This window comes from Aethalodelphis obliquidens, unplaced genomic scaffold (assembly GCF_003676395.1).
Source record: "Aethalodelphis obliquidens isolate GAN/ISIS:26980383/991018 unplaced genomic scaffold, ASM367639v1 scaffold71, whole genome shotgun sequence".
NCBI classification, from domain to species: Eukaryota; Metazoa; Chordata; class Mammalia; order Artiodactyla; family Delphinidae; genus Aethalodelphis; species Aethalodelphis obliquidens.
Genome location: NW_020838015.1, coordinates 1,611,664 through 1,620,163, shown reverse-complemented (window position 1 = coordinate 1,620,163; position 8,500 = coordinate 1,611,664). Strand labels below are relative to the sequence as shown.

The following is an 8,500-nucleotide window of genomic DNA, read 5'->3' as shown; positions in this document are numbered from 1 at the left end:
TGTCCGTGTATCAGGGGAAAAAGTCAGAATCGTGAGTACAAATGCAGGAAGGCAGACAGATATGGTGGCGGGCAGTAGGAAAGTTCTCTCCTGATTGCTTCTCTCTCAGGGTACTAAGAAACAAGGTCACCAGCTGAGAAGGAGGATGGGGGGTGGGATTTCTGGGGTTTTGAGGAAAGATGAGAAAGCATGAAATAGTCATCTCAGGGCGAGGGGAGAACAAATTGATTGGGGAAATGGGGAACGATTGCCTGGCTGCACTGAAGCCGCACTTGACGTCTGCCGTGGTAAACTTCAAGTCAGACCAGTCAGCAATGGTTGAGTGTTTTTCGCCAGCCACCTTCAGCTCTTTAGGAGCTGGGCTGGAAGATGGCAGCTGGAATTAAACAAGGCTGAGCTGGCTTAGCAAAGGCAAGCAAAATGATGGAGTTGAGAGAATGTACAAGGAGTTGACACTGTGTACAAGAAGTGGTATGTACGGTGAATACTGTGGACTCTAACAAAAAAGGTGGAGATGGAGGAAATGAAGGGGATAATGGGTGGTGAAAAGTTGGCACAGTAACAGGACTGGGGGACCTAAGGGGACCCAAGGTTGGTTGAAGTCACAACGCAAGAGAGAGTGAGAGGGGATGATAGGAGGTGGGAACGTGGGAGGCTTGAAACGAACGTTAGGGAACGGAGCAATCCTTGGTAATGAGACCTTGGCAACGGCTCATTGATGAAGGTGGTGAAGACCACAGGAAGTGAGGGTGTCAAGGAAATGAGAGGCCAGAATGTTGGAAGGACTCCCCATGTGTATGTTGAAATGACCAAGAATTAAAGTTGTAGCGGTGGAAAGTAAGACACTGATCTTGGTGGTAAAGTCTTCAGTGAAAGTGCGGGGTGAAGGTGGGGTGTGTCTGGTCAGAGGACAGAAGGTGACTACAACGAGGAGACTGCAGCGGCCGTGAGAATGCCCCTCTCAGACCTCTGACTGTGGCCAGTGCCACTGACCTATGGCCCCAGCTGCTGTGCTCTGAAATCCATCACCTGCTGAAGCCCCGCCCCTCACTGGCTGCTCCCAGCCAGAAAGTGAGCACCGCAGGGGTATGAAAGCAGAAACACTCCTGGGAGATGCAGCTTTGGCTCCAGAGTTCCCCATCAGCTTCACCAAAACGTTTTCAGGCATGCAATAAAATCGAAGGCTTTTCCTACCCAACCTTCCTCTCCTTTGCAGGGTTAGACCCGCATGCTCTGGCTCCTCCAGCCCTCTCTCCATTTTTTCCCTCCAAGTTGGTTCTTCCAATAAATCTCTCGCACATCTAATCTTGTCTTGGTGTTAGCTTCTCAGAGGACCTGAACTAGCACAGAGAAGCAATGGGGAATGTGGTCTACGATTGCTTCCAAGAGTCGGAGTGCTTTAGGGAAAAGGGAGGGACAAAATAACCTAGAAGCAGCAGTAAGGAGTAGGAAAATATGTATCCCTTCCCCAGCCCCAAGGATTCATGAAGGTTCGGTGCGGCAGGATGGTGAGAAAATGCCATCTGCTTTAAGGGCTTGGGATTCAGACAGAATTCAGGTAGGTAAAAAATGAGGGAAACGTTCTAATAATCCCTGACCTGGCCACCTAGCCTGATGACACCAATGCTGTCCTGTCTAGGTGCCAGGATCCTAACTTGGGCCTGTGGCCTACATGGCAGAGGGCAGGCCTGGGGCCTAGATTAGCCCCAGACCTTGTGAAACCTCTGGGTCATCGTGCTGACTCTTCCTTCCTCTTCCAGGCACTTGAATTAGCCAGCAGGATTCGAATCCTACCCAGGGCCCCACCCTTATTTTTGGTTAGTTATTTTCCTGTTTCTTCTCCCTTCACCCAGAACAAAGCCCTGTCCTAAAGCCAGAGTTATCAGTTTGAGACCTGAGCATCCTGTCTGCCTTTTGCCATTCCCTGTTCTCCTCCAGGGATGGAGCCTGTCTCTGTGCCTTCAAATGGTTGGGGTCTTCACCAGTGACAGATGTTCAGGAAACACCTTCCCAAACCCTAAGGATTTGGCCAACTTCTGAAGTCCTTGCTGAGACCCACCTAAAAAGTTCTTGAAGTAAGGCAAGGCTGCAGGACCTAATGGACACCACCTGAGCCTTTGGATGGCTTTTCCAGGGAAGCTGGGCAGTTCCTCAAGTAAACATTCCAGCACTTCCTGGGGGCCTAGTACTGCTCAGGGACTCATAGGGATGGCATGCTTGAGTCTGCACAAGTCCTGCTGCTGTGCTGGGATCTTAGTCTCGTGCTGCTCTCTCCAGCCCTGCCCAGCCTTCCCACGTCGTCTGCATCCATTCACACCAACTGACCTGGCAGTCACCTCATCCAGGGTCTTTGTTTTGTTTGGCCTTGTAGCAGTCACTACTGATGCCTCACATCCCCCTGGTTCACTTCTCAGGTCCCCTGCAACTGGGCTTGTCAGTTCCCATGTGTTCGCGTTGCTTCCCACCTCAAGCACCTGCCTCTCTCTGCTCCTCTGTCTTGGGAATTTCAGTAGCATCAAAGGAGACTGCTCAGCCCTAAGCAAAGACAGCCCAGAAGGGCAGGAGATTTGACGCCCTCATAGGCGCTTTTTTTTTTTTTTTTTTTGCCACACCACGCGGCATGTGGAACCTTCATTCCCTGACCAGGGATCGAACCCACACCCCCTGCACTGGAAGCACAGAGTCTTAAACGTTTTTTGGTTTCTTTCTTTTCTTTTTCCATAGGGGCAATATCTAACCAATAGGAGATCAGAATCAGTGGACTACATATTCCAGCTTCCTCAGTGGGATAATTCTAAGGTACCCTGTAATAAGGTGAATGGTGGCCACCCCCCAAAAGAGATGTCCAAATGGAACCTGTGAGTGTGTCCTTAGTTGGAAAAAGGGTCTTTGCAGACATGGTTAAGGATTTTGAGATGAAATCATCCTGGATTAGTGTGGGTCTTAAATCTAATGACAAGTACCGTACAAAAGAAGAAATGAGAAGACAGAGAAGGTGACATGAAGACAGAGGCAGAAATTGGAGCGATGCATCTACAAGCCAGGGAGTGCTGGCAAACCACCAGGAGCTAGGAGGGACTCAGGGAACAGATTCTTCCTCAGAGACTCAAGAAGGAACCGATCCTGCTGATACCTTGATTTCAGACTTGTGGTCTCCAGAACTATGAGAGAATAAGTCTCGTTGTTTTAACCCACAAAGTTTGCGATTATTTATTACAGCAGCCTTAGGAAACGGACATAGGTTTCTACACAGTTTCTCAGAGAGTTCCTAGGGATTTGAGCTCCAGTTGCCCACAAGGATAACCCACATTGGCTCTTTTTCCTGTCCCACTTTTCCCACTCCCTCATTTGAGCTTCGTGGGATCTGCATCCAAGTCTTCATCTCAAGGTCTGCTTTTGGGACAAGCAAAAATAAGACATGCATATTGAAGAGAATGCTTCTGCCAATAACTCAAGATCTGACCAGCAATATTATTACCAGGGTTTGCTGCCCTCTCTTTTTCCTTCTTCTTTCATGTCTGTTTGGTTTCTTTCAGTCAGTGGTGTTTGATTCATTCACTCTCTCTATACAGCTGGAGGGAGGATTTGTCTGTCCCTTAGAAAACCAAAAAACTGAGACAGGATAGGTTTGGCTTCTAGGAATGCTCTGAGAAATACCATTTCCTCAGGAAACAAACAACCTTGCCTCTTTGCTATGGTACCACCAGTGCCTTTACCACCAAAGCATCTCAAAGCTATAATGGTTCAAAAGCAATCCATGATCTCAGCCTTTTAAGCCTGAACTGCTTATTCTATCTATTCCATCAAGGTCACACTGGGACCTCCCCAAATTGTGTGTCCTTCCCTCTGGGTCTATTTGACCTTTGGATTCCAGCCATGTCCACCACTGGACAAGCCTGCTACTGACAGGGTCATGGGTGGGACAAATGTGTTTGTTCCTCTTCATGTATTTGATGCTGTCTTTGAGCACATTCTAAAGCAGTGGGATTTGGGCATTAGTTTCTGACCTTCATTATCTGAGCTGCCTGCTCTTCTCTGTTAGAACTCATAGATATTTAAAGTGAACTGTTAGTTTCACATAAAAGTTTAGGAAAGTTTACAGTCAGAGAGTAGTCCAAAGTCTATTCATTTATCACCTGCCATCTATTTTCTAGTTCAGGTGAGAAAGATGTATTTTTCCTGCTTTTATTTTGCTTCCATTCTAATTCAAAAGTTTTGACTCATTCATCTACTCTGATGCCATTTTGCTTTCCCACATGTAGAATTCTTGACTCTTGGATAGAGTGAGAAAAAAACCTGGGTATAAGGGCTTCCCTGGTGGCGCAGTGGTTGAGAGGATGCAGGGGACACGGGTTCGTGCCCCGGTCCGGGAAGATCCCACATGCCACGGAGCGGCTGGGCCCATGAGCCATGGCCGCTGAGCCTGCGCGTCCGGAGCCTGTGCTCCGCAATGGGAGAGGCCACAGCAGTGAGAGGCCCGCGTACCACAAAACAAAAAACAAAAACAAAACAAAACAAAACCAAACAAAAAACCTGGGTATGAAAGTAGAGAAAGATTGTTGGTTACTTAAAAGTTAAAACTGGAAGGGATCTAAAATATAACATAATCCAGCTGCTTTGCTTTATAGGTGGGGAAACTGACACTCAGAGAGGTGAAATGACTTCCCCAAGCTCAAATGACTAACCGCAAAGTGAGCTGCAGAACTTGGCAGAGAAATGCGACCCTGCAGGCCACAGTGCTTCCATGACTAAGTGGGTTGGAAATTGAAAACCAATGCTTTCCCAGTATCTCCAACTGCCCAGGCTGAGGCTGCTGTCTGTTGTCTGAGTCAGGTTTATTACTTCCTTCTTTCAACTGTGCTTTACACATCTCTTCTTGTATTCTCATCTCTTAACGGAGACATTATTCAATTCAATAGGGAGCTCACTTTCTGTCGTCCGCAAGTTCCCTTTGTAAAACATGAAGCAGTCAATATTTTCTAAAAATCCAGTATTAGATAAACCTACCATTAACTGAACATATTCCCTTAGAATTTCCCCAGAATGTTTATTTTTGCCCAGTGTGGGGACAATGGCTCACACTGGATATACCATCACCAATGTTCCTCATCACACTGAGGCCAGAACAGAGGTTTTCTTCCAGCCTGAAACAGGGAGGTGCCACCCATTTGTTAAAATGAAATAAATGTTCTCTGCAGCTTGGGCTCCCGGGCAGTAGACAAGCCAAATAAATGCAGAATCGCTCTTTTTTTACTCCAATTCTATGGTTTCAGACAGAATACAATATCTATCCATTGTCTAACACAGCCCGTCAGCCAACTGGCTGACAAAAAATAATCTTAAATGGACACTTTGAAGATGGGTCAGCCCATGGCTTTTTTCTCATAGGTTTCAATCTTAATAGAAAACTATACTTAGCATTTATGGAACCTTGTCAGTCAAAAATCAGGGGCCGTACTGAGTCACAATTCCTTTTTGCTAAGAGCAAAAGTAGCACTTGGATGCTGTTATTTTTACTATCATTATTAATATTATTTTTGAGAACACAGTATGATGAGCAACCTAATTTTTTTTAGCATTGACTCATTTTTTTTATCAAAAGCCTATGAAAATTACCAGCTGTGCAGGCTTTGAGCCTCACTTCTCTCATCTATAAAAAGTGGACAATAATATCCACCTGGCAGAGTTATGAGGGTTAAACAAGAGAGCATTTGTAAAATGATTACCTGATACAGAATCAGTATTTCTCAAAGATAAGGAGATCTTTCTTTCCTCCTAAGCATATAATCATTCTGGTAGTCAGGTTTTCCTTCCTCCCACAAAAATTCAAGGATGGTCCCTAGACAACCACAGCAAGCAACCCAAGGTTTTCCTCATAACAGGAGGACAATAAATTTTGTTGAATAAATTGAAATGAAGCTTGATGTAACACCCTTCCCTAGATTGGGCTATAGAACTGTCTCATTATTGAAGGTCATTGACCCCAAAAAATCAATCAAGGGCTCTGAACTACAATGTAAATTAGCATTCTTTTAGAGAAAGACACAGGAAAGGCTGAACTCATATCACTTCAAAAATCAAGAAAAGGTGTCTCTGCTCCCAGTATGGTTGAGTAAGCTCCTACTGGACTAACTTTCCCATAGATAACAGCTATAAACTCTGGGGAAAAAAAACACACAAAGAAACCCCAGCTACCTGAAGGCTCTGGAGAGTGAGCAAAAATAAGAAAATTCCACTGGGGAAATCAACCTTGGGAAGCAGGGAAAACATGGAATGAGCTTCTGCTGTTTATAGCTCTTAGCCTGAGATTAGGCTGTAGTCAGCACTGCAGAGGGCTGTTAAAACTCCCATAGAAAATCCATTTTGGGAATTCCCTGGTAGTCCAGTGGTTAGGACTTGGCGCTTTCACTGCCATGACCCAGGTTCGATCCCTGGTCAGGGAACTAAAATCCTGTAAGCTGTGTGTTGCAGCACAGCCAAAAAAAGAAAAAAAGAAAGAAAGAAAGAAAGAAAATCCAGTTTTTCTAGCCTGAAATGTTCAGGGCAACTCATACCCACAGTCGCTAGAGTGTGAGAGAAAAATCCTAGAATGAAGTTATCCAGAGAATAGAAAGTCTAAATTCTATGTGTATCCTTTGCCCAAACCTCCAGCTGACCCCTGAACCACGGACACAGGGAAGACACAAAGTATCCCAGCTAAGGACAAAATAATTATATTGAGATTTGAGATACTACCTAAGAGATAGAGTTTGCAGTTTAAGTCCAACCAATTTAATTGCCTGCTTAAAAAGAGAAACAATCTTTGGAGGAATATAACAGAAATCAGAGTCCCCATAACATTCAGAATGTCCAGGATATAATGCAAAATTACTTGAGTTGTGAAGAATTAAAAACATCAGCCAGGGCTTCCCTGGTGGCGCAGTGGTTGAGAGTCCGCCTGCCGATGCAGGGGACAGGGGTTCGTGCCCCGGTCCGGGAAGATCCCACGTGCCGCGGAGCGGCTGGGCTCGTGAGCCATGGCCACTGAGCCTGCGCGTCCGGAGCCTGTGCTCCGCAACGGGAGAGGCCACAGCGGTGAGAGGCCCGCGTACCGCAAAAACAAAAACAAAAACAAAAACAAACAAACAAACAAAAAACACGTCACCCATTTTCAAGAGGAAAGACAATCAAAGAAGACTAACCTCAAGGCAACCCAGATATTAGAATTAGCAAACAGGAAGTTTAAACTCGCCATTATAACTATGCTCAGTGACTTAAAGGAAAATATACTTGCAATAAATAAATAGAAAATCTTAGCATAGAATCTATGGGAAAAAAACAAATAAAAATTCTAGAACTAAAAGATACAATATCTAAAACAAAAGTTAAGAAAAAAATTAAAACGTTAATAAAAAAGTTAATAAAAAACAACTATTTCTAAACACATATGCTTCATACTATGTTATTTAAGGCAAAGGTAGAATGAGCAGAAGAAAGAAAAAAGAGGAAGAGGGAGGAAAAGCTAGAAGGATAGTTGGAGAAGAAAGTAATAAAAGAGTTATAACCAGGGCAGCCTCCAGAAGAAAGAAAATATGCATAAAGCATGGAGAGAGGGGATAGATTGAAGCTGAGTGAGGGAACTATAGGAAGAGAGACTAGAGAAGAATCATAAAATCCTAAGGCTTATAAACTGTTTTTGTTTAAGTTCTCTTCATTTGGCATGAGATGAAGAGGTTTATGAAAGGCCTGAATATATGGCTTTTAATTACCTTTAAAATGATCTTTAAAATACCAATTATTGTTTAATAAATTGCTACTCAAACTTACAGATATGCCACTCTTAGTCATTTCCTTGGCTTCAGTGGTGGACACAGTCACCCAAGTGGAGGTTAGATTCTTTATCTTCACTTTATACAAACCACAGAGCACTCAGGTCACGTCTATCACCCGTCTAACTGAGGAAATTCCAGCAAGATGGGTCCTCAGAAATAACTCCCTCTCACCATTGTGGGTGGGACTGGAAAAGGGCTGCATATCTAAGGGCTGTCAGGGTAGCTTGGGAGTCTGAGAAGAAGCCCTGTCTAATGCAAAATCAACTGGGTCTTGTATATTTTCTGAGCTCCAGTTCTCTTGGCACAGACTGCCAACTGAGGCCACGATAGGGCAATTTTTAGTTTAATAGGGGGCTCTACTAAGTAGAAAAACCCTTAAAGACTTAAAGATACTAATTTTTAATGGTAGAATTCCAGAAAAGATCATTTTGATTGAGAGAGGAAAGACTTCTTGAGAAGACAGCCCCTGTCTCCTGGGGCTGGAGATCAAGTTGGAAAATGACCAAGTGATCCAAAGCCATTGATAAACCACTGTCTGGCTGTGGGCTGTAGTTTGGTTTTATAAGTCCACTAAGGCCACGTGTAATGAAAACCAACTGAACAACTTCTAATTTCTAATTCTAATTTCTTCTATCCTAGTATCATTTTTCAGATTCAGAAGCAGACATTAAACTGACATTGCTATATCT

General features: G+C 44.3%; 1 non-coding gene across 1 annotated transcript; it reads left to right on the top strand.

Annotated features, from left to right (window-relative positions):
- Positions 1 to 6,371: 6,371 nt before the first annotated feature.
- TRNAE-UUC (transfer RNA glutamic acid (anticodon UUC)) lies at positions 6,372 to 6,443 on the top strand. Its single transcript has one exon. It is a non-coding gene; the product is annotated as a tRNA-Glu (tRNA).
- The last annotated feature ends 2,057 nt before the right edge of the window (positions 6,444 to 8,500 follow it).